The sequence below is a fragment of the Entelurus aequoreus genome, linkage group LG25, assembly GCF_033978785.1.
Source record: "Entelurus aequoreus isolate RoL-2023_Sb linkage group LG25, RoL_Eaeq_v1.1, whole genome shotgun sequence".
Lineage (NCBI taxonomy): Eukaryota > Metazoa > Chordata > Actinopteri > Syngnathiformes > Syngnathidae > Entelurus > Entelurus aequoreus.
This window is the reverse complement of record NC_084755.1, coordinates 9,657,065-9,680,299: the sequence shown is the minus strand read 5'-3', so window position 1 is coordinate 9,680,299 and position 23,235 is coordinate 9,657,065. Positions and strand designations below refer to the sequence as shown.

At 35.2% G+C, this 23,235-nt stretch overlaps 1 protein-coding gene across 2 annotated transcripts in view; it reads right to left on the bottom strand.

The window, feature by feature from the left end:
- The window catches only part of LOC133642719 (uncharacterized), a 34,367-nt gene extending 14,679 nt beyond the window's left edge, over nucleotides 1-19,688 (bottom strand). Inside the window, exon 1 of one of the 2 annotated variants that reach the window (XM_062037076.1) lies at nucleotides 19,295-19,688. The gene's annotated coding sequence lies outside the window, so the exon portion shown is untranslated. Of the gene's footprint in view, nucleotides 1-12,689; nucleotides 12,707-19,294 lie in introns of those variants that run through there. The other variant, XM_062037077.1, reaches the window with a different exon arrangement.
- Nucleotides 19,689-23,235: the final 3,547 nt, after the last annotated feature.

Genomic DNA, 23,235 nt, shown 5'->3' with positions numbered 1-23,235 from the left:
TTCCTTTAAGTCCTTTAAATGTATATCTCTTGACACACTATCTGTATGTAATATGGCTTTTAATTTTTTGCGGCTCCAGACAGATTTGTTTTTGTATTTTTGGTCCAATATGGCTCTTTCAACATTTTGGGTTGCCGACCCATGGCCTAGTGCCTGTGCTGTGTAGAGCTTGGCAGGCTAATCTTGTAATACTCCATACCAGTAGGTGGCAGCAGGTAGTTCATTGCTTTGTAGAAGTGGGAACGCGTCAAGGATGGTTTGTCGTGATCCCAATATGCAGAGCACAGCAGGAGACAGCGTGCAGGTACAAAGATATGTAAAGCTTAAACTAAAAATAGGAAAAGGCACTGAAGCTTAGGGATGGCTATGTAAAACAAAAGTAAAACTGAACTGGCTACAAAGTCAACAAAAACAGAATGCTGGACGACAGCAAAAACTTACAGCGTGTGGAGCAAAGACGGCGTCCACAAAGCACATCCCGTGCATGGCATGACAATCAACAATGTCCCCACAAAGAAGGATAGCGTACGTAGTCTTGATTGCCAAAACAAAGCAGGTGCGGGCTATAGCACTCAAAGGAAGGCGTGAAGCTGCTACAGGAGAACCAAACAGGAAAAGTCACCAAAATAACAGCGCAAGACAGGAAGTAAAGCACTACACACAGGAAACAACAACAAACTCAAAATAAGGCAAGACAACCTGGTGGAGATTCTTTTTTTTTTAACTTTTTCTGCTAGTGGTGTGCCTCTGTATTTTTTTATGAAAAAAATGTGCCTTGGCTCAAAAAAGGTTGAAAATTTAGACTTAGGCAAATTAAGGCCCGGTGGCCACATGTTAAACTTTTCAATCTGGCTCGCCGGACATTCCCAAATAATGTATTTATATTTTTTAAGATGGAAAGTGTAGCTGCCATTAAGATGTGCAGTGATTAGGGATGTCCGATAACGGCTTTTTGCCGATATTCCGATATTGTCCAACTCTTTAATTACCGATACCGATATCAACCGATATATGCAGTCGTGGAATTAACACATTATTATGCCTAATTTGGACAACCATGTATGGTGAAGATAAGGTACTTTTTAAAAATAATAATAAGATAACTAAATTAAAAACATTTTCTTGAATAAAAAAGAAAGTAAAACAATATAAAAACAGTTACATAGAAACTAGTAATTAATGAAAATGAGTAAAATTAACTGTTAAAGGTTAGTACTATTAGTGGACCAGCAGCACGCACAATCATGTGTGCTTACGGACTGTATCCCTTGCAGACTGTATTGATATATATATTGATATATAATGTAGGAAGCAGAATATTAATAACAGAAAGAAACAACCCTTTTGTGTGAATGAGTGTAAATGGGGGAGGGAGGTTTTTGGGGTTGGTGCACTAATTGTAAGTGCATCTTGTGTTTTTTATGTTGAAAACGATACCGATGATAAAAAAAACGATACCGATAATTTCCGATATTAAATTTTAAAGCATTTATCGGCCGATAATATCGGCAGGCCGATATTATCAGACATCTCTAATCGTCACCATACCTGGTTGTCCAAATTAGGCATAATAATGTGTTAATTCCACGACTGTATTTATCAGTATCGGCAATTAAGAGTTGGACAATATCGGAATATCGCCAAATAGCCATTATCGGACATCCCTAATTTTAAGGATATCGACTTTTAATTTGAAAGGGATCTCTTTAATCTGTGTTGTTTCGCTTTCACTTTCATGTCTCCAACGCTCATTGTCTCGCTTTAGTGTTCCTTACTTACACTTGTGTGGTCTCACCTCTCTCTCTCGTATTCACAGCGTTTCACTTTAAAATAGAATAAATACAGGGGTTTTTTTTGTCCTCAAAATTCTACACACAATACCCCATAAATACAAAGTGAAAAAGTAATTTTTTAGAATTTATTGCAGATTTATAAAAAAAAACAACAACTAAGAAATCACATGTGCTTTTTAATTTGGGTTTTATGTTTTTATTATTTTTTATGTTTTATTGTTTTGTTTTTAATGTATGTTTTATTGTTTTGTTTTTTAATGTATTGTATTCTGTTTTTATATGTTTAAATGGATCTTGAGGTCGGCAATAAAGATAAGATAAGATAAGGTACTTTTTAAAAATAATAATAAAATAAGATAACTAAATTAAAAACATTTTCTTGAATAAAAAAGAAAGTAAAACAATATAAAAACAGTGACATAGCAACTAGTAATTAATGAAAATGAGTAAAATTAACTGTTAAAGGTTAGTACTATTAGTGGACCAGCTGCACGCACAATCATGTGTGCTTACGGACTGTATCCCTTGCAGACTGTATCGATATATATTGATATATAATGTAGGAACCAGAATATTGATAACAGAAAGAAATGGGGGGAGGGAGGTTTTTTGGGTTGGTGCACTAATTGTAAGTGTATCTTGTGTTTTGTATGTTGATTTAATAAAAAAAAAACTCAAAAAAAACCTCAAAAAACAACGATACAGATAATAAAAAACCGATACCGATAATTTCCGATATTACATTTTAACGCAACAACAACAAACATACTTTCTTTCTTCATATTATCGGCCGGCCGATATTATCGGACATCCCTAGCAGTGATGTTTTCTAATGACCGTAAGTCTTTTCATTCATTTTTTATTTATCTCCTTCATTGATGTGCATCTTTGATCAATAAGCCATTAAACCTCAGCAACTAAACACACATTTACACACCAATGCCTGAGAAGGAACAGGATGAAGAAAATCGTATATTTTCCTGCCCCCTTCAACATAATACGTAGTCTTACTTAATGGATAGCATACAAACCAAACAAATACATCCAAATATAACGAAAACAAATAAAAAACCCACACAAAAAACCACAACAAGTGCAAAACTTCATGAAGTACGAACCTAACAAAAAAAAGTAATATAGACCTCACGGGATGATACAAAACAAATACAAAACCACACAAAAAAATAAGTAAAATAATAAATTTAAAGCAAAATGTAAACACTTATGTAACATAGGGTTTTACGGTATACCGGTATTAGTATAGTACCGCGATACTAATGAATCCTATTCGGTACTATGCCACCTATACCCGCCACCCAACTGAGTATCGGGACAACACTAGTCTTCAACTATACTAAGTATTTCAATGGTTGGAATCTGCGCTTTTGCTTGATATACTAGTTACTATGGTAATCTAAGTAGTTACTATGGTAATCTAATTAGTTACTATGGTAATGTAAGTCACAGCAGCTCAGACGAGGCACCAAGCAGTGTGGGCGGGGAGCGTTTCCACATAGAGTCAGCCTGAAATGCGGGTCTCAGGGACAGACGCGGAAGGAGATTTTTACAACAAAGTTCCAAAGCTTAGTGATATATCAGATGTATCAGATTGTAGCTGGGTTTATTTTGTACCCTTCGCGTTCATATTTGGCTGTGTTTGTTGCATTTTTGTTGTGTTTCACTTGATTGTAAAATATGTGGATGGAGAGGAGGTGTGACGTTCATATGTTGTCAATATTCAGTGTTTTATCCCTCATAGTTAATATTGTAATTTCCTTGTACAAGGAAATTGTAAGCAAAAAAAAAATTTAAAATACACATTTTTAAAAATTATTAATTAAAATTAAAATTAAAATATAAAATGAATAAAAAAATAGATATACCAGCCCACAGACACATTTTTTCTCTCTAAATTTGGCCCCTCAAGTCAAAATAATTGCCCAGGCCTGCTGTATAGTGGCTACCATTCAAGCTCCTTCAGGTTGGATTAGAAGCGTTGGTTTTCGTCTGAACATTCGTGCATTCATCTTTCCCTCCATCCTGCCGCTGACAAACATCCCCACACCATGATGCTGCCACCACTATGCTTCAGTGCATTGGCGTTGTTAGGCCTATTTTAGGGGGGCTCAAGCCCCCCTAAAATGTTCTAAAGCCCCCCTAAATAATTTGGTGTTAAAAAAAAAACAAAAACAAAACTTTTTTTTTTTTTTTTTTTACAAATACATGCCGACATATTCATTATAAAGTGGCCCGAATATGAGTTTGAATAAATAATCATATAACCTGTCATTATTCACTCAGTTTCCCCTCACTTCATAGTGTAAGGTAGAGAGCCCCTTTAGTGCGTCGGTATCCAATCAATTCCACTTGTTCATATAGAAAATGCCCACATCACCTAAAATCCAGTCCGCATTTTCTCTGCGACCTTGCTTGTGGTCCTTGGACTTGTTCATATAGAAAATGCCCACATCACTCAAAATCCAGTTCGCATTTTCTATGCAACCTTGCTTGCGGTCCTGCAGGTGTACGAAGCACATTAGCAGACAGCACTGCAGAACAAGAACCTTTTGTCTGCAATTGTAAATAATTTAGTTTTTAAGTGTTGTGTTTCTTGTAGAATCTATATAAAGTAATATACATTAGCCTATTGTTAAAATAATGAAAACAACATCATTAAATATATTTGTTTTATTGTATTGTTACATTAATAGCTGTTGTATTATTATAGGATGCTTGTTAAACATTTCATAGGATTTTCAGAGGGTGGAAAAACCAAGACATTTAATATAAAATGTAAAATGAATAAATACATAAAAAGAAAAAGGAAAAAAATGGTTAAAAGCCATCGTCCTGGGGAGCATTTAATTTTGTCCCGTGCATTTTTTTTTACCGTCCCCGGGATGACGGGACTACGTTGATCCCAAACCATGGAAGTTACATTTTATTGTTTGCATTATTTGTTTCAGCATCGCACTTTGAAGATGGTCCCTCAGCTCTTTGACAGCTTTGGCTCTTTTTCACATCAGCAGACTTAGTCTTTCTTATTTACATTATATATAAAAGTTTCTCATTTCTATTCAGACTTCCATATATATTTAATTTCCTTAACGGCTTGCCATAATATATATAAATATATTATATACAAGCCAAATTATCCCGATCCAGATATTACTTTAATTCAAGTAATTAAGTAATATTTCCAGGGCTTGAATTTACAACCATTTTAGTCACATATGTGCCCAAAATGTAATCCGTGCAACTTCAAAATATTTGGAAACAAACAATTATTGTATTGTGAGCTAAAGTGGTGGCATTAGCCTCTATGTTGTGAATGAATAACAGAGGCTAATGCCACCACTTTCATTGTGTATCTTGAAGGATCATGCAAGTCATTGTTTCTTGTTGATGCTGTAAAGAAAATGTCACTGTGCAAACCCATGCTTGTTGTTGTACTGAACACAGATTGAAAATAAACCCACTGGAATAATAATAATGACAATTATTAATTTCTAAGTCTTTGTTAGCCGTTTGTGACTAGACTAAAAAGAATGCAGCAATGTATAGAGACATCCTGGATGAAAAGCAACACTTCCCATCCAATCTGATGGAGCTTGAAATGTGCTGCATGCAAAGAGAAATGGGCGAAATTGTCCAAAGATAGGTGTGCCATCGTATTCAAAAAGAATTGAGACTAGGGTGGTCCCGGTACCAATATTTTGGTACCGGTACCAAAATGTATTTTGATATGTATTTCGAAATTTCGTTCTTATCTGTACTGTAAAGTTCAAATTTGAATGACAGTAAAAGGAAGTCTCAGTGTCTAAGTCTACATTATGACTAGTGATGTAACCATACCAATATTTTGGTACCGGTACCCGTACCAAAATTTAGGTACTTTTAGACACTTTTCTAAATAAAGGGGACCACAAAAAATGGCATTATTGGCTTTATTTTAACAACAAATCTTAGTGTACATTAAACATATGTTTATTATTGCAAGTTTGTCCTTTAATAAAATAGTGAACATACAAGACAACTTGTCTTTTAGTAGTAAGTAAACAAACAAAGACTCCTAATTAGTCTGCTGACATATGCAGTAACATATTGTGTCCTTTACCTACCTATTATTTTGTCAACATTATGAGGGACAAACTGTAAAAATGTATTATTAATCTACTTGTTCATTTATTGTTAATATCTGCTTACTTTCTCTTTAACATGTTCTATCTACACTTCTGTTAAGATGTAATAATCACTTATTATTTTTCTGTTGTTTGATACTTTACATTAGTTTTGGATGATACCACACATTTGGGTATCGATCCGATAGCAAGTAGTTACAGGATCATACATTGGTCATATTCAAAGTCCTCATGTGTCCAGGGACATATTTAGTTTATAAACATAATATACATTTTAAAAATGAACAAAGATTTTGTGACGATAAAAAATATCGATGTATTCATAGTAGTATCGACTAGATACGTGCCTGTACTTGGTATCATTACAGTGGACGTCAGGTGTAGATCCACCGATGGCGTTTGTTTACATTTTGACGCCGGTGAGCTACGGTGTGTAGTGAAGCATGTTGCTATTCCTCGTCCTGCAGTGATAATGATACTTGTAAGAAACATACTTTGTCGCCATGGAGGCCAGGATTAGTGATTTAGAAGTAGTTAAAAAACTGCGGATGGACATTAGTCGCTAACTTGCTAGCAATGTCTTAAAGCACCTTTTCCTGAGGGCGTTTCAGTGTTATAACTTCAACTTTATCTTTACTTTTTAAGCCAAAATGCGTCCGTTCTCCCTTTTCTGTGTACACACTGTGTCTGCTTGTAAGTACTCTGTGATTGTGCGCTGCTGAACATGCTCCTTTGCTCGTAAACCAGCAATGACACGACGTGATGACAATGCGCTGTCATGCCTGTTAAATAAAAGGGACTTTTTAGAGGCGTTATAGAACCAAATATGATTAATTAGTATCGCGGTACTATACTAATACCGGTATACCGTACAACCCTACTTGAGGCTGTAATTGCTGCCAAAGTAAACAAAGTATTAACTACACTGCAAAAACTGAAATCTAAGTAAGATTAAATATCTCAAATAAGGGTGATATTTGCTTATTTTCTGTCTGATAAGATAATTCTTCTCACTAAGCAGATTTTATGTTAGAGTGTTTTACTTGTTTTAAGTGTTTTGGTCCTAAATGATCTCAGTAAGATATTACAGCTCGTTGCTGAGATTTGATGACCTATATCAGCGTTTCTCAAAGTGTGGGGCGCGCCCCACTGGTGGGGAATAGAGACACGACAGGTGGGGCGCGAGGAACGGGAGGAAATTTCACTTTAAATTGTTTTTTTTTTAATTCTATTCTTAGATTTTTTTTTTTAACTATGCTTTCATTTTCTACACACACTGTAAATCACTTTGTGATTCTGTCTGTGAAATCCGCTATATAAATAAATGTAAATTACTTATTTTTCCTATAGGCTTTAAAATTGTAGGTAGGAGTGAAAGTTTGACAGACAAGGGGGCGGGGCTAAGCGGAACAAACTTTCGTGCGGGCTAATCATCCACTCATCGGGCAGAGAGCTGTGTCCATTCTTCTCCCCTTTGGCACATCTTATCTGTGTGAGATAGGCTTTTCAGCTGTTGCTTCACTCAAAACGAAGTACAGGTCTCAGCTGAACATTGAGCATGACTTAAGAGTGGCAGTGTCAAGCCCGCAACCCCGATTTGAAAAGCTGTGCAGTGCAAAACAGGCTCATTGCAGCCACTAATGCTGGAGTACTGTAAAACTCATGTTCACCTGCCCTGTCTTGCCAAATGCATAGCTCCTCCTTTTTTTTGTTGCAAAGATTGCAAAGTGGCACTTTTATTTTATTTATTATTGAATTTGATGGAAGTTATTTGATTTATTATTGAACTTGATGCAAGTTATAACACTTTTATTTGATTTATTATTGAACTTAATGCAAGTTATAACACTTTTATTTGATTTGTTATTGAACTTGATGCAAGTTATAACACTTTTATTTGATTTATTATTGAACTTGATGCAAGTTAACACTTTTATTTGATTTATTATTGAACTTGATGCAAGTTAAAACACTTATTTGATTTATTATTGAACTTGATGCAAGTTATAACACTTTTATTTGATTTGTTATTGAACTTGATGCAAGTTCTTTGATGTATTATTGAACTTGATGCAAGTTATAACACTTTGATTTATTATTGAACTTGATGCAAGTTATAACACTTTTATTTGATTTATTATTGTACTTGATGCAAGTTATAACACTTTTGTTTTATTTATTATTGAACTTGATGCAAGTTATAACACTTTTTTGATTTATTATTGAACTTGATGCAAGTTATAACACTTTTGTTTTATTTATTATTGAACTTGATGCAAGTTATAACACTTTTATTTGATTTATTATTGTACTTGATGCAAGTTATAACACTTTTTTGATTTATTATTGAACTTGATGTAAGTTATAACACTTTTATTTGATTTATTGTACTTGATGCAAGTTATAACACTTTTTTGATTTATTATTGAACTTGATGTAAGTTATAACACTTGTTTTATTTATTATTGAACTTGATGCAAGTTATAACACTTTTATTTGATTTATTATTGAACTTGATGCAAGTTATAACACTTTTTGATTTATTATTGAACTTGATGCAAGTTATTTTATTTATTATTGAACTTGATGCAAGTTATAACACTTTTGTTTTATTTATTATTGAACTTGATGCAAGTTATAACACTTTTATTTGATTTATTATTGTACTTGATGCAAGTTATAACACTTTTTTGATTTATTATTGAACTTGATGTAAGTTAACACTTTTGTTTTATTTATTATTGAACTTGATGCAAGTTATAACACTTTTATTTGATTTATTATTGTACTTGATGCAAGTTATAACACTTTTTTGATTTATTATTGAACTTGATGTAAGTTATAACACTTTTATTTGATTTATTATTGTACTTGATGCAAGTTATAACACTTTTTTGATTTATTATTGAACTTGATGTAAGTTATAACACTCGTTTTATTTATTATTGAACTTGACGCAAGTTATAACACTTTTATTTGATTTATTATTGAACTTGATGCAAGTTATAACACTTTTTGATTTATTATTGAACTTGATGCAAGTTATTTTATTTATTATTGAACTTGATGCAAGTTATAACACTTTTGTTTTATTTATTATTGAACTTGATGCAAGTTATTTTATTTATTATTGAACTTGATGTTATTTTATGTTATTGAGTTTGAATGTATACAACTTGATGTTACTTGATGTTCAATAAATTTGAAAATGTTAAGCTTGGCATTAGCGTTCTGGGGGCAGGTGGGGCTTGAAAACTCCCCCTTGTCCAAAGTGGGGATGACAAAAAAAGTTTGAGAACCACTGACCTATATTGAGTAAAACATGCTTGAAACTAGAATATCAACTGTTGTGTCATCAACACTCACAAGTATAAAACTACTTTTTCAAAGTAATAAATTCTTACTTCAAGTATGAAAAAAAAATCATGATGCCAAGCACATATTATGTCAAGATAATGGCACTAGCATTTACTTAATTTAAGAATATTTTTCAACATATTGGGCAAAAATGTCTTTTTTTTTCTACCAAGAAAAGAGCACTTGTTATTAGTGAGAATATACTTATTTTAAGGTATTTTTGGGTTCATTGAGGTTAGCTAATTTTACTTGTTTTGGAAAGTCTTGACAAGCCAAATTTTCTTCTTCTATTGGCAGATAATTTTGCTTAGTTCAAATAAAATACCCATAATTTTTGTATTTTTTTTCTATTTTTTGAACACTGACTTTTTGCAGTGTAAAGGCTGTGAATACTTATGTACATGTCATCATCCTCATCAATCTTTATTGCAGACCTCAAGATCCATTTAAACATATAAAAACAGAATACAATACATTAAAAAACTAAACAATAAAACATACATTAAAAACAAAACAATAAAACATAAAAAATAATAAAAACATAAAACCCAAATGAAAAAGCACATGTGAATTCTTAGTTGTTGTTGTTTTTTATAAATATGCAATAAATTCTAAAAAATTACTTTTTCACTTTGTATTTATGGGGTATTGTGTGTAGAATTTTGAGGACAAAAAAAACCCCTGTATTTATTCTATTTTAAAGTGAAACACTGTGAATACGAGAGAGAGAGGTGAGACCACACAAGTGTAAGTAAGGAACACTAAAGCGAGACAATGAGCGTTGGAGACATGAAAGTGAAAGCGAAACAACACAGATTAAAGAGATCCCTTTCAAATTAAAAGTCGATACCCTTAAAATTAGGGATGTCCGATAATGGCTTTTTTGCCGATATTCCGATATTGTCCAACTCTTAATTACCGATACTGATAAATACAGTCGTGGAATTAACACATTATTATGCCTAATTTGGACAACCAGGTATGGTGACGATTAGAGATGTCCGATAATATACCGATATTATCGGCCGATAAATGCTTTAAAATTTAATATCGGAAATTATCGGTATCGTTTTTTTTATCATCGGTATCGTTTTCAACATAAAAAACACAAGATACACTTACAATTAGTGCACCAACCCAAAAAACCTCCCTCCCCCATTTACACTCATTCACACAAAAGGGTTGTTTCTTTCTGTTATTAATATTCTGGTTCCTACATTATATATCAATATATATCAATACAGTCTGCAAGGGATACAGTCCGTAAGCACACATGATTGTGCGTGCTGCTGGTCCACTAATAGTACTAACCTTTAACATTTAATTTTACTCATTTTCATTAATTACTAGTTTCTATGTAACTGTTTTTATATTGTTTTACTTTCTTTTTTATTCAAGAAAATGTTTTTAATTTATTTATCTTATTTTATTTTATTAATTTTTTTAAAAAGTACCTTATCTTCACCATACCTGGTTGTCCAAATTAGGCATAATAATGTGTTAATTCCACGACTGTGTATATCGGTATCGGTTGATATCGGTATCGGTAATTAAAGAGTTGGACAATATCGGAATATCGGCAAAAAGCCATTATTGGACATCCCTAGTGACGATAAGGTCCTTTTCAAAAAATTTAAAATAAAATAAGATAAATAAATTTAAAACATTTTCTTGAATAAAAAAGAAAGTAGAACAATATAAAAACAGTTACATAGAAACTGGTAATTAATGAAAATGAGTCAAATTAACTGTTAAAGGTTAGTACTAGGGATGGCCAATAATATCGGCCTGCCGATATTATCGGCCGATAAATGCGTTAAAATGTAATATCGGAAATTATCGGTATCGTTTTTTTTTTTTTATCTGTATCGGTTTTTTGGGTTTTTGTTTTTTTTATTAAATCAACATAAAAAACACAAGATACACTTACAATTAGTGCACCAACCCAAAAAACCTCCCTCCCCCATTTACACTCATTCACACAAAAGGGTTGTTTCTGTTATTAATATTGTGGTTCCTACATTATATATCAATATATATCAATACAGTCTGCAAGGGATACAGTCCGTAAGCACACATGATTGTGCGTGCTGCTGGTCCACTAATAGTACTAACCTTTAACATTTAATTTTACTCATTTTCATTAATTACTAGTTTCTATGTAACTGTTTTTATATTGTTTGACTTTCTTTTTTATTCAAGAAAATGTTTTAAATTTATTTATCTTATTTTATTATTATTTTTGAAAATTTTTAATAATAATTTTTTTAAAAAGGACCTTATCTTCACCATACCTGGTTGTCCAAATTAGGCATAATAATGTGTTAATTCCACGACTGTATATATCGGTATCGGTTGATATCGGTATCGGTGATTAAAGAGTTGGACAATATCGGAATATCCGATATCGGCAAAAAGCCATTATTGGACATCCCTAGTGATAAGGTCCTTTTAAAAAATATATATAAAATAAAATAAGATAAATAAATTAAAAATATTTTCTTGAATAAAAAAGAAAGCAAAACAATATAAAAACAGTTACATAGAAACTAGTAATGAATGAAAATTAGTCAAATTAACTGTTAAAGATTAGTATTATTAGTGGACCAGCAGCACGCACAATCATGTGTGCTTACGGACTGTATCCCTTGCAGACTGTATTGATATATATTGATATATAATGTAGGAACCAGAATATTAATAACAGAAGGAAACAACCCTTTTGTGTGAATGAGTGTAAATGGGGGAGGGAGGTTTTTTGGGTTGGTGCACTAATTGTAAGTGTATCTTGTGTTTTTTTATGTTGATTTAATATTAAAAAAAAAAAAAAAAAACGATACCGATAATAAAAAAAACGATACCGATAATTTCCGATATTACATTTTAAAGCATTTATCGGCCGATAGTATCAGACATCTCTACTTAAAATGTTGCCGAGCCTAAGCTTCCTGTGGGAGCTTCCTGTCACCGCCTTGACTCCCCCCCCCCTCCCCCACCCCCGTGGTCATCTTGTAAAACAGCGGACCTCAGGAGAGGGTCGCTCCATTTACCGATCAACACTTCCTGTTTCCTGTGAGCGGGAGGCGCTGCGCTGCTCACACTTGACTCAGACTCCAGCTGAGTCAGCGCTATGACTGAATAGGGCTATTGATTCGTGCCAATCAGGGATGACTCATCTCATCCCCCCCCCCCCCCCCCACAACCCTCCCCTCGTTACCTAGGCGACAACACATGACCTCATCTGGACAACACATTTCCTGTCAATATATTGAAGTTGCAAACGGCTAATAACTCTTTATCCGTGAAATAGTATCAGCAGACAGCAGTGCACACCTCAAGCTTGACAAAGAAAGAAATCCACTGCAAAAAAAAAAAAGAAGCAGAATTTTTCTTTTACTTGGTTAGTTCTGCACTCCGGCATCCTGGCATGAGTCCAGGACAGGAAGTTCTTTTCCTGATCCGAGTGACCTCGACATGCCTTTCAGAGTGGAAACACAGGTTCTGACTCAGAGGGGAGCCATCTTTCACGGCTGTGAAATGTCTGCCCGTGCACTGGAACAAAGACGTTTACGCACCGTGTTGTCATACGGTGGTGAGTCAACGGTCTGACTTTGGACTTCAGCCCACGTCTTGAAGGATGCTGGAGCAACAACGTCGGATTGGAAACAAACAATTACGGATGACTAGCATGACCAATTTCTTATGAAATACAAACCCCCAAAACCAGTGAAGTTGTCACGTGTAAATGGTAAATAAAAACAGAATACAATGATCTGCAAATCCTTTTCAACTTATATTCAATTGAATAAACTGCAAAGACAAGATATTTAATGTTCCAACAGGAAAACCTTGTTATTTTTTGCAATTATTAGCTCATGTGGAATGCGATGCCTTCGACATGTTTTTAAAAAAGCTGGCACGAGTGGCAAAAAAGACTGAGAAAGTTGAGGAATGCTCATCAAGCACTTATTTGGAACATCCCACGGGTGAACGGGCTAATTGGGAACAGGTGGGTGCCATGATTGGGTATAAAAGCAGCTTCCATGAAATGCTCAGTCGTTCACAAACGAGGACGGGGCGAGGGTCACCACTTTGTCAACAAATGCGTGGCAAATTGTTTAAGAACATTTCTCAACCAGCTATTGCAAGGAATTTAGGGATTTCACCATCTACGGTCCATAATATCAGAATGTTCAGAGAATCTGGAGAAATCACTGCACGTAAGCGATGATATTACGGACCTTCCATCCCTCAGGCGGTACTGCATCAAAAAGCGACATCAGTGTGTAAAGGATATCACCACATGGGCTTAGGAACACTTCAGAAAACCACTGTCAGTAACTACAGTTTGTCGCTACATCTGTAAGTGCAAGTTAAAACTCTACTATGCAAAGCGAAAGCCATTTTATCAACAACACCCAGAAACGCCGCCGTCTTCGCTGGGCCTGAGCTCATCTAAGATGGACTGATGCAAAGTGGAAAAGTGTTCTGTGGTCTGACGAGTCCACATTTCCAATTGTTATTGGAAACTGTGGACGTCGTGTCCTCTGGAACAAAGAGGAAAAGAACCATCCGGATTGTTATAGGTGCAAAGTGTAAAGGCCAGCATGTGTGATGGTATGGGGGTGTATTAGTGCCCAAGGCATGGGTAACTTACACATCTGTGAAGGCACCATTAATGCTGAAAGGTACATACAGGTTTTGGAGCAACATATGTTGCCATCCAAGCAACGTTATCATGGACGCCCCTGCTTATTTCAGCAAGACAATGCCAAGCCACGTGTTACAACAGCGTGGCTTCATAGTAAAAGAGTGCGGGTACTAGACTGGCCTGCCTGTAGTCCAGACCTGTCTCCTATTGAAAATGTGTGGTGCATTATGAAGCCTAAAATACCACAACGGAGACCCCCGGACTGTTGAACAACTTAAGCTGTACATCAAGCAAGAATGGGAAAGAATTCCAACTGAAAAGCTTCAAAAATGTGTCTCCTCAGTTCCCAAACGAGTGTTGTTAAAAGGAAAGGCCATGTAACACAGTGGTAAAAATGCCCCTGTGACAACTATTTTTGCAACGTGTTGCTGCCATTAAATTCTAAGTTAAAGGATATCACCACATGGGCTCAGGAACACTTCAGAAAACCTCTGTCAGTAACTACAGTTGGTCGCTACATCTGCAAGTGCAAGTTAAAACTCTACTATGCAAAGCCAAAGCCATTTATCAACAACACCCAGAAACGCCGCAAGAAAAAATTAAGTTTCTCAGTGTGAACATTAAATATGTTGTCTTTGCAGTCTCTTCAATTGGATATAAGTTGAAAAGGATTTGCAAATCATTGTATTCTGTTTTTATTTACCATTTACACAACATGCCAACTTCACCGGTTTTGGGGTTTGTAGACAAATAAGTTTGACATAATCATTACAGGTGATATTTCACAATGCATTATTATTGCAGAAAAAGCACATGTTTGTTTTTATAATATTGCATGAGGATGTGTGTCCAAACCTTCAAAATGTCACCTTCTTTGTTTTTATTTTTAATAAAATCAGGTTGCATAAAAGCAAGAGCAAGAAAAAAAAACATCATGACCTTTCATAATAAAAGCCCAAGCAGGTGAATAGGATGCACTGACTCAAGAGAAACAGCTGTGATTGACTCCCCATTCTTCAGGGGTGACTGTGAACGCTACATTCTCACCATGCGTGTCAAAGACAGCAGAGAAAAGTAGAGAACGTCCAAAGATGCTAGCACTACTTGAAGACATTTCCAAATAAAGCAAAGCCTTGAAGGACTCTCACATCAAAAAAATCACCAGTCTGAATAAAACCCATAAATCTGATCGAGAAACCCGCAAGTCAGTTGGATGAGGTCATTTTAGGCTATAAATGAAATGGCAACTGGAGTTTTAGTAGAACTTTTGATTAAGTGGAATACCAGGCGTTTAATAGGGGACTTTTTTTAAAAATATTTTTATTTATCATTGTGTTTATTTAATATATTGAATTGTAAGATTGAACCAAATCCTGTTGTCCTGTGTGGGTTTTTTTTTTAAATACATTTTGATGTCTATTTTACTGTTTTAATTGGTTTTACCCTTTAAAAAACCCTCTTTTAATCATATTTATTTTTTATATTGTCTCTGTATTGGTTTTCCATTCATTTATTGTTTGTTTTTATTCAGTCATTGGTGTAGCATAATATTGTTTTTAATATTGTTTTTAACATGGCTGTGCAGCACTTTGGAAACATTCTTGTTGTGTAAATGTACTATATAAATAAAGTGGATTGGATTGGATTGGATAATGCGGACTATTTGTGGTAGCCCCTCTGTCATCTTCTCCTAGCAAATCCAAAAAGAATCTTGTAGCATGCATGACTTTATTGGCTTGATGAGTGGAGGTGCTTGTATGTCGAAAAAAACTCAATAAACAAATGTTTAAAAAAAACGTCAAACTTCGGACACAAACATTTTTGCAGAAAATTCCTAAAAACTAAAAAAAGTGAGTGCTGTCGTTCAGTGGTTCTCAACCTTTTTTCAGTGATGTACCCCCTGTGAACACTTTTTTAATTCAAGTACCCCCTAATCAGAGCAAAGCATTTTTGGTTGGAAAAAAAGAGATAAAGAAGTAAAATACAGCACTATGTCATCAGTTTCTGATTTATTAAATTGTATAACAGTGCAAAATATTGCTCATTTGTTGTGGTCTTTCTTGAACTGTTTGGAAAAAAAGATATAAAAATACCTAAAAACTTGTTGAAAAATAAACAAGTGATTCAATTATAAATAAAGATTTCTACACATAGAAGTAATCATCAACTTAAAGTGCTTTCTTTGGGGATTGTAATAGAGATTCCATCTGGATTCATGGACTTAATTCTAACATTTCTTCACAAAAAAATAAATCTTTAACATCAATATTTATGGAACATGTCCACAAAAAATCTAGCTGTCAACACTGAATATTGCATTGTTGCATTTCTTTTCACAGTTCTTTTTGACAGACATTTAAAAAAAATCTCACGTACCCCTTGGCATACCTTCAAGTACCCCCAGGGGTACGCGTACCCCCATTTGAGAACCACTGCTCTAGTTGAATAGAGGAACTTGGACCACTGTTCACACATTGCATTGACATTTTAACAGTGGATGGTCGTGCGTTTCTCACCTAGGCATTGGCGTTGTTAGGTATATTTTAGGGGGGCTCAAGCCCCCCTAAAATGTTCTTAAGCCCCCCTAAATAATTTGTTTTTTAAAAAAAATAAAACTTTTTTTTTTTTTTTTTTTTACAAATACATGCCAACATATTCATTATAAAGTGGCCCGAATATGAGTTTAAATAAATAATCATATAACCTGTCATTATTCACTCAGTTTCCCCTCACTTCATAGTGTAAGGTAGAGAGCCCCTTTAGTGCGTCGGTATCCAATCCATTCCACTTGTTCATATAGAAAATGCCCACATCACCTAAAATCCAGTCTGCATTTTCTATGCAACCTTGCTTGCGGTCCTGCAGGTGTACAAAGCACATTAGCACACAGCACTGCAGAACAAGAACCTTTTGTCTGCAATTGTAAATAATTTAGTTTTTAAGTTGTGTGTTTCTTGTAGAATCTATATAAAGTAATATACATTAGCCTATTGTTAAAATAATGAAAAAACATAATTAAATATATTTGTTTTATTGTATTGTTACATTAATAGCTGTTGTATTATTATAGGATGGCTTGTTAAACATTTCATAGGATTTTCAGAGGGAGGAAAAACCAAGACATTTAATATAAAATGTAAAATGAATAAATACATAAAAAGAAAAAGAAAACAAATGGTTAAAAGCCATCGTCCCGGGGAGCATTTAATTTCGTCCCGTGCATTTTTTTTTACCATCCCCGGGACGACAGGACTACGTTAATCTCAAGCCCTTGAAGTTACATTTTATTGTTTGCATTATTTGTTTCAGCATTGCACTTTGAAGATGGATCTCAGCTCTTTGACAGCTTTGGCTCTTTTCAGATCAGTAGTCTTTCTTATTTACAGTATATATAAACGTTTCTCATTTCCATTCAGACTTCCATATATATTTAATTTCCTTAACGGCTTGCCATAATATATATAAATATATTATATATAAGCCAAATTATCCTGATCCAGATATTACTTTAATTCAAGTAATTAAGTAATATTTCCAGGGCTTGAATTTACAACCATTTTAGTCACATATGTGCCCAAAATGTAATCTGTGCAACTTCAAAATATTTGGGAACAAACAATTATTGTATTGTGAGCTAAAGTGGTGGCATTAGCCTCTATGTCAGGGGTCACCAACCTTTTTGAAACCAAGAGCTACTTCTTGGGTACTGATTAATGCGAAGGGCTACCAGTTTGATACACACTTAAATAAATTGCCAGAAATAGCCAATTTGCTCAATTTACCTTTAACTCTATGTTATTATTAATAATTAATAATATTTACACTTAATTGAACGGTTTAAAAGAGGAGAAAACACGAAAAAAATGACAATTAAATTTTGAAACATAGTTTATCTTCAATTTCGACTCTTTAAAATTCAAAATTCAACCGAAAAAGAGAACAGAAAAACTAGGTAATTCGAATCTTTTTGAAAAAATTAAAAATATTTTTTTTTTCATTAGTAATTTTTCCTGATTAAGATTAATTTTAGAATTTTGATGACATGTTTTAAATAGGTTAAAATCCAATCTACACTTTGTTAGAATATATAACAAATTGGACCAAGCTATATTTCTAACAAAGACAAATCATTATTTCTTGTAGATTTTCCAGAACAAGCATTTTAAAATAAATTCAAAAGATTTTGAAATAAGATTTAAATAGGATTCTACAGATTTTCTAGATTTGCCAGAATATTTTTTTTAATTTTAATCATAATAAGTTTGAAGAAATATTTCACAAATATTATTCGTCGAAAAAACAGAAGCTAAAATGAAGAATTAAATTAAAATGTATTTATTATTCTTTACAATAAAAAAAATAAATTTACTTGAACATTGATTTAAATTGTCAGGAAAGAAGAGGAAGGAATTTAAAAGGTAAAAAGGTGTATGTGTTTAAAAATCCTAAAATCATTTTTAAGGTTGTATTTTTTCTCTAAAATTGTCTTTCTGAAAGTTATAAGAAGCAAAGTAAAACAAATTAATGAATTTAAACAAGTGAAGACCAAGTCTTTAAAATATTTTCTTGGATTTTCAAATTCTATTTGAGTTTTGTCTCTCTTAGAATTAAAAATGTCGGGCAAAGCGAGACCAGCTTGCTAGTAAATAAATACAATTTAAAAAATAGAGGCAGCTCACTGGTAAGTGCTGCTATTTGAGCTACTTTTAGAACAGGCCAGCGGGCTACTCATCTGGTCCTTACGGGCTACCTGGTGCCCGCGGGCACCGCGTTGGTGACCCCTGATCTATGTTGTGAATGAATAACAGAGGCTAATGCCACGACTTTCATTGTGTTTCAGTGTATCTTGAAGGATCGTGCAAGTAATTGTTTCTTGTTGATGCTGTAAACAAAATGTCACTGTGCAAACCCATGTTTGTTGTTGTACTGAACACAGATTGAAAATAAACAGACTGAAATAATAATAATAATGATTAATTTCTAAGTCTTTGTTAGGCGTTTGTGAAGTTTTGTGCTCGTGCGCTACGTTCGCTCGCATCCTGCATCTCCTGGGGGCTAAGCCCCCCCTGTCCTTAAAAGCTAGTGACGCCCCTGCACCTAGGCCTTCAGTGATGTCCTACTTAGTCCGACTTCACCTCTCAAAATATCGTAATGGATGTCACCACATGCACACTACTGCGCATTGGATCCCCTCAACAGTGTAGAAAACAGTCTATTTTTCGGCGCATTTAACATTCAATAAACACGCTTCAGCAATGAAAACATATTTTACGTGGTGCTGTCAACATTAAAAGAATTGTATAAAACAAATGAAACATGAAAAAATGAAGAAATAAAATATTGGAACTCACAATTTGTAGAACCCATTCGAGCCAGCGGTACCATCGTAGTCGGTAGTTGGTCGTAGTCGGTTGATTCGCGTGAAAGTGGCGGGCAAACCATTTCACTTTCCGGTGTCGCCCGACCTCGTCTCACAAGATGTGGTTTCTCTTAAGTATCCTTCTTGAAAATGGCCTTGCAAATATATATCTGCCACCTAATCCACATTTTCCTCTCCTTCTTTGTGAGTTTTCAGTGACTTTCTATGGCTCCGGTGCCACTTCACTGCACAACAGAACCAATGTTGTATTAGCAGTAAGGCGTAAAGAGCTCAGTTCATTGAAAACAACAGTACAACATCACACATGAGTTTCTCACCAACAGCTGAGTAGAGCAACCAACATTTTAAAGTGCAAGCGGAAGTAAATATGCACTATATTGCCAAAAGTACTTGGCCACACATCCAAATGATGAGAATCAGGTGTCCTAATCACTTGGCCCGGCCACAGGTGTATACAATCAAGCATTTAGGCATGGAGACTGTTTCTACAAACATTTGTGAACGAATGGGCTGCTTTCAGTGATTTCCAGTGTGGAACTGTCATAGGATGTCACCTGTGCAACAAACCCAGTCGTGAAATTTCCTCGCTCCTAAATATTCCAAAGTCAACTTTATTATAAGAAAAGTAAAGAGTTTGGGAACAACAGCAACTCAGCCACCAAGTGGTAGGCCACGTAAACTGACAGAGAGGGCTCAGCAGATGCTGAAGCGCATAGTGCAAAGACTTTCTGCACAGTCAGTTGCTACAGAGCTCCAAACTTCATGTGACCTTCCAATTAGCCCACGTACAGTACGCAGAGGGCTTCTTGGAATGGGTTTCCATGGCCGTGCAGCTGCATCTAAGCCAGACCTGGGCATTCTGCGGCCCGCGGGCCGCATCCGGCCCTTTGTGCGTCCCTGTCCGGCCCGCGTGAGGCCAATTATAAATTACAAAATAAATTTTAAAAAGTATCTATGTCGAGTGTGCAATACAACGGTGCTGCTTTTGTTTTGAAAATCGTTATTTGTATTACTTCCGTGTGGACGTATGCGTGTGCGTGGTTGTGAGTGAATGTGAACAGCTGCAATTACAAAATAAAGTTGAAAAAACATCTATGTCCTGCGCGCAATACAACTGTGCTGCTTTTATTTTGAAAAGTATTATTTAAGGGCGTGTGTCCGTGTGTAACCTGCGAGTGAAGGTGCACATGCAGCGACAAGTGATGCACGGTTTACACCCGAGACGCTAAAAAGAGAAAAGTTGATGAGGAATGCCGTGTTTTCAACAAGACATGAACTGCAAAGCAACGTTCCCTCTAAGGTGCGCGCCTGCGCAATTGCGCACTGCTCAAGCGTCCGCTGCGCGCAGCAAGTATATGCCGCGCACCAAATCAAATCCCATCTGAATTCTAAACAAAATAAACATATTTATTCTATGGAATTTTGCAATGCAACTTTGAGTGACAGTGACAACAAACGGCCCTAACGGTGTTCGCCAACACCGTTTACAACACCGTTCAATTGAACACCGTTCAATTATTGTAACGTCTATCGAGATGCTTCGAGGACAGGAATTATATCGATCACTTTATTGAGCAAAACTGTTTATATTCGGACATAACCACACCAAAAACATGAGTAAAACAATTCTATCTCGAAAAACTAGTCATTTTCTGCCGTACAAACCAGGCCAAAACCAACTTGTCATCTGTCACCAACACGCATACCACTAAACCACTGGTGCGTTTATGGCCACACAAAAAGTCGGACAACTCAAACACCACACAAAGTTACGCTATGACTCCTCAGTCATACGTGTGCTTATTTTACTGTCATTTATTATTAATGTTAATTTATTTATATTAGTCATGGAATGCTGTTACACACACTATGTTGAAGTATTACTATTATTATTAATTATTATTATTATTATTATTATTATTTATCTTACGGTATATATCAAAAATAATATTGAGCAAAATTTAATTGAAATATTGTCGATGTGGCCCTCCAGCAGTGCTCGGGTAGCTCATGCAGCCCCCGGTAAAAATTAATTGCCCACCCCTGATCTAAGCCATACATCACCAAGTCCAATGCAAATCTTCTCTTGAGTGATGAATCACGCTTTTCCATCTGGTAATCTGATGGACCAGTCTGGGTTTGGAGGTTGCCAGGAGAACGCTACATTTCGGGCTGCATTGTGTTTAGTGTGAAATTTGGTGGAGGAGGAATTATGGTGTAGGGTTGTCTTTCAGGAGTTGGGCTTGGCCCCTTAGTTCCAGTGAAAGGAACTTTGAATGCTCCAGGATACAAAAACATTTTGGACAATTCCATGCTCCCAGTTTGGAGCGGGCCCCTTCCTCTTCCAACATGACTGTGCACCGGTGCACAAAGCAAGGTCCATAAAGACACGGATGACAGAGTCTGGTGTGGATGAACTTGACTGGCCTGCACAGAGTCCTGACCTGAACCCGATATAACACCTTTGGGATGAATTAGAACGGAGACTGAGAGCCAGGCCTTCTCCACCAACATCAGTGTGTGACCTCACCAATGCGCTTTTGGAAGAATGGTGGAATATTCCTATAAACACACCCCGCAACCTTGTGGACAGCCTTCCCAGAAGAGTTGAAGCTGTAATAGCTGCAAAAGGTGGACCGACGTCATATTGAACCCTACGGGTTAGGAATGGGATGGCACTTCAAGTTCATATGTGAGTCAAGGCAGGTGGCCAAATACTTTTGGCAATATAGTGTAGCTTTGACTATGATAGTCAAATGCAACAGCTGCCATATTGGGGCATTAATAAAATGTCGACATATGAAGGTTGCCAACAGAATTAGTTAATGCTAATTGGATCTGTCTCCAGTTATTTGCTTTTTTGGATAATGCACCTCGCTACTATATATACCAGGCATGTGATTTTACCACAATGAAAAAGACTGAAAAAATTTCCGGGGGTCTGGGGGACGAAGGCGGTGCCCTGGTGGGGGGACAAGGGGGGCAACGCCCCCCGAAGCTCCTGGTTTTTCACCAATTTAACATGCTAAAATTAACAAAGACAGCACCATTTGAAGAAAATATTTTAGTGTTTAAAGACATGAAAACATCATTAATAGAACATACATAACCCAATTATCCTAATGAATCACTGTATATGGTTCAGTCCCAACAGTATTTAGTCACTAATATTTACATCTTGTGTTCATTTCACATCCACAGGTGTCACATTGATCAGTGTTATTATCTACAGTTTATTTACAGTATTACCACATTACTTCAGTTCATGTAATGTAATGTAAACATTTAATTATTTTCGCCAAAATAGGATTTACATTTATGAAAATAATTAAACATGTTTAGTATTGTTTACTCATATTTGAAAATAGGAAATAATAATAATGTGAGGACACTGACATATTGCATGAAACAAGTGTGAAAATATTTACCTTCAAGATTGTTACACCACTGACAATAGTTTCAAGAGACTACATAAGAACTTAATATTACAAAATAGTATTATATGCAAATTTATTTCAGATAAATTGTTAACTGGAATCAATAATGCGACTCTTTGAATTTCTGTAATTTCATAATATATTTTCACGTGGCTTTTTATTTTTAGAAAAACCCATTCTAAGCAATAATTGGTTAATATTTAAAACAAACATGCGTATTTCGCCAGCAAATATTTTTTAGCTTACCTTATTATTAACAACCCTGTCTGCAACTGAAGTGGGTGGATCTTTCCTCTCGATGTCTACGGCAGTTGTCGATGTAAACAAAAGATGAAGTCCGTAAGGTTTGCTCACTTTCGGTTGACATCCAAAAGTGCCAGCTAGTGAAAAGTTTGTTTTCCTTGCTTCAAGTTGTTTCATATGTTTTTGCCGTTTCGCATGTACTTCCAAAGCCTTGAAACCTCGTGATCCATAG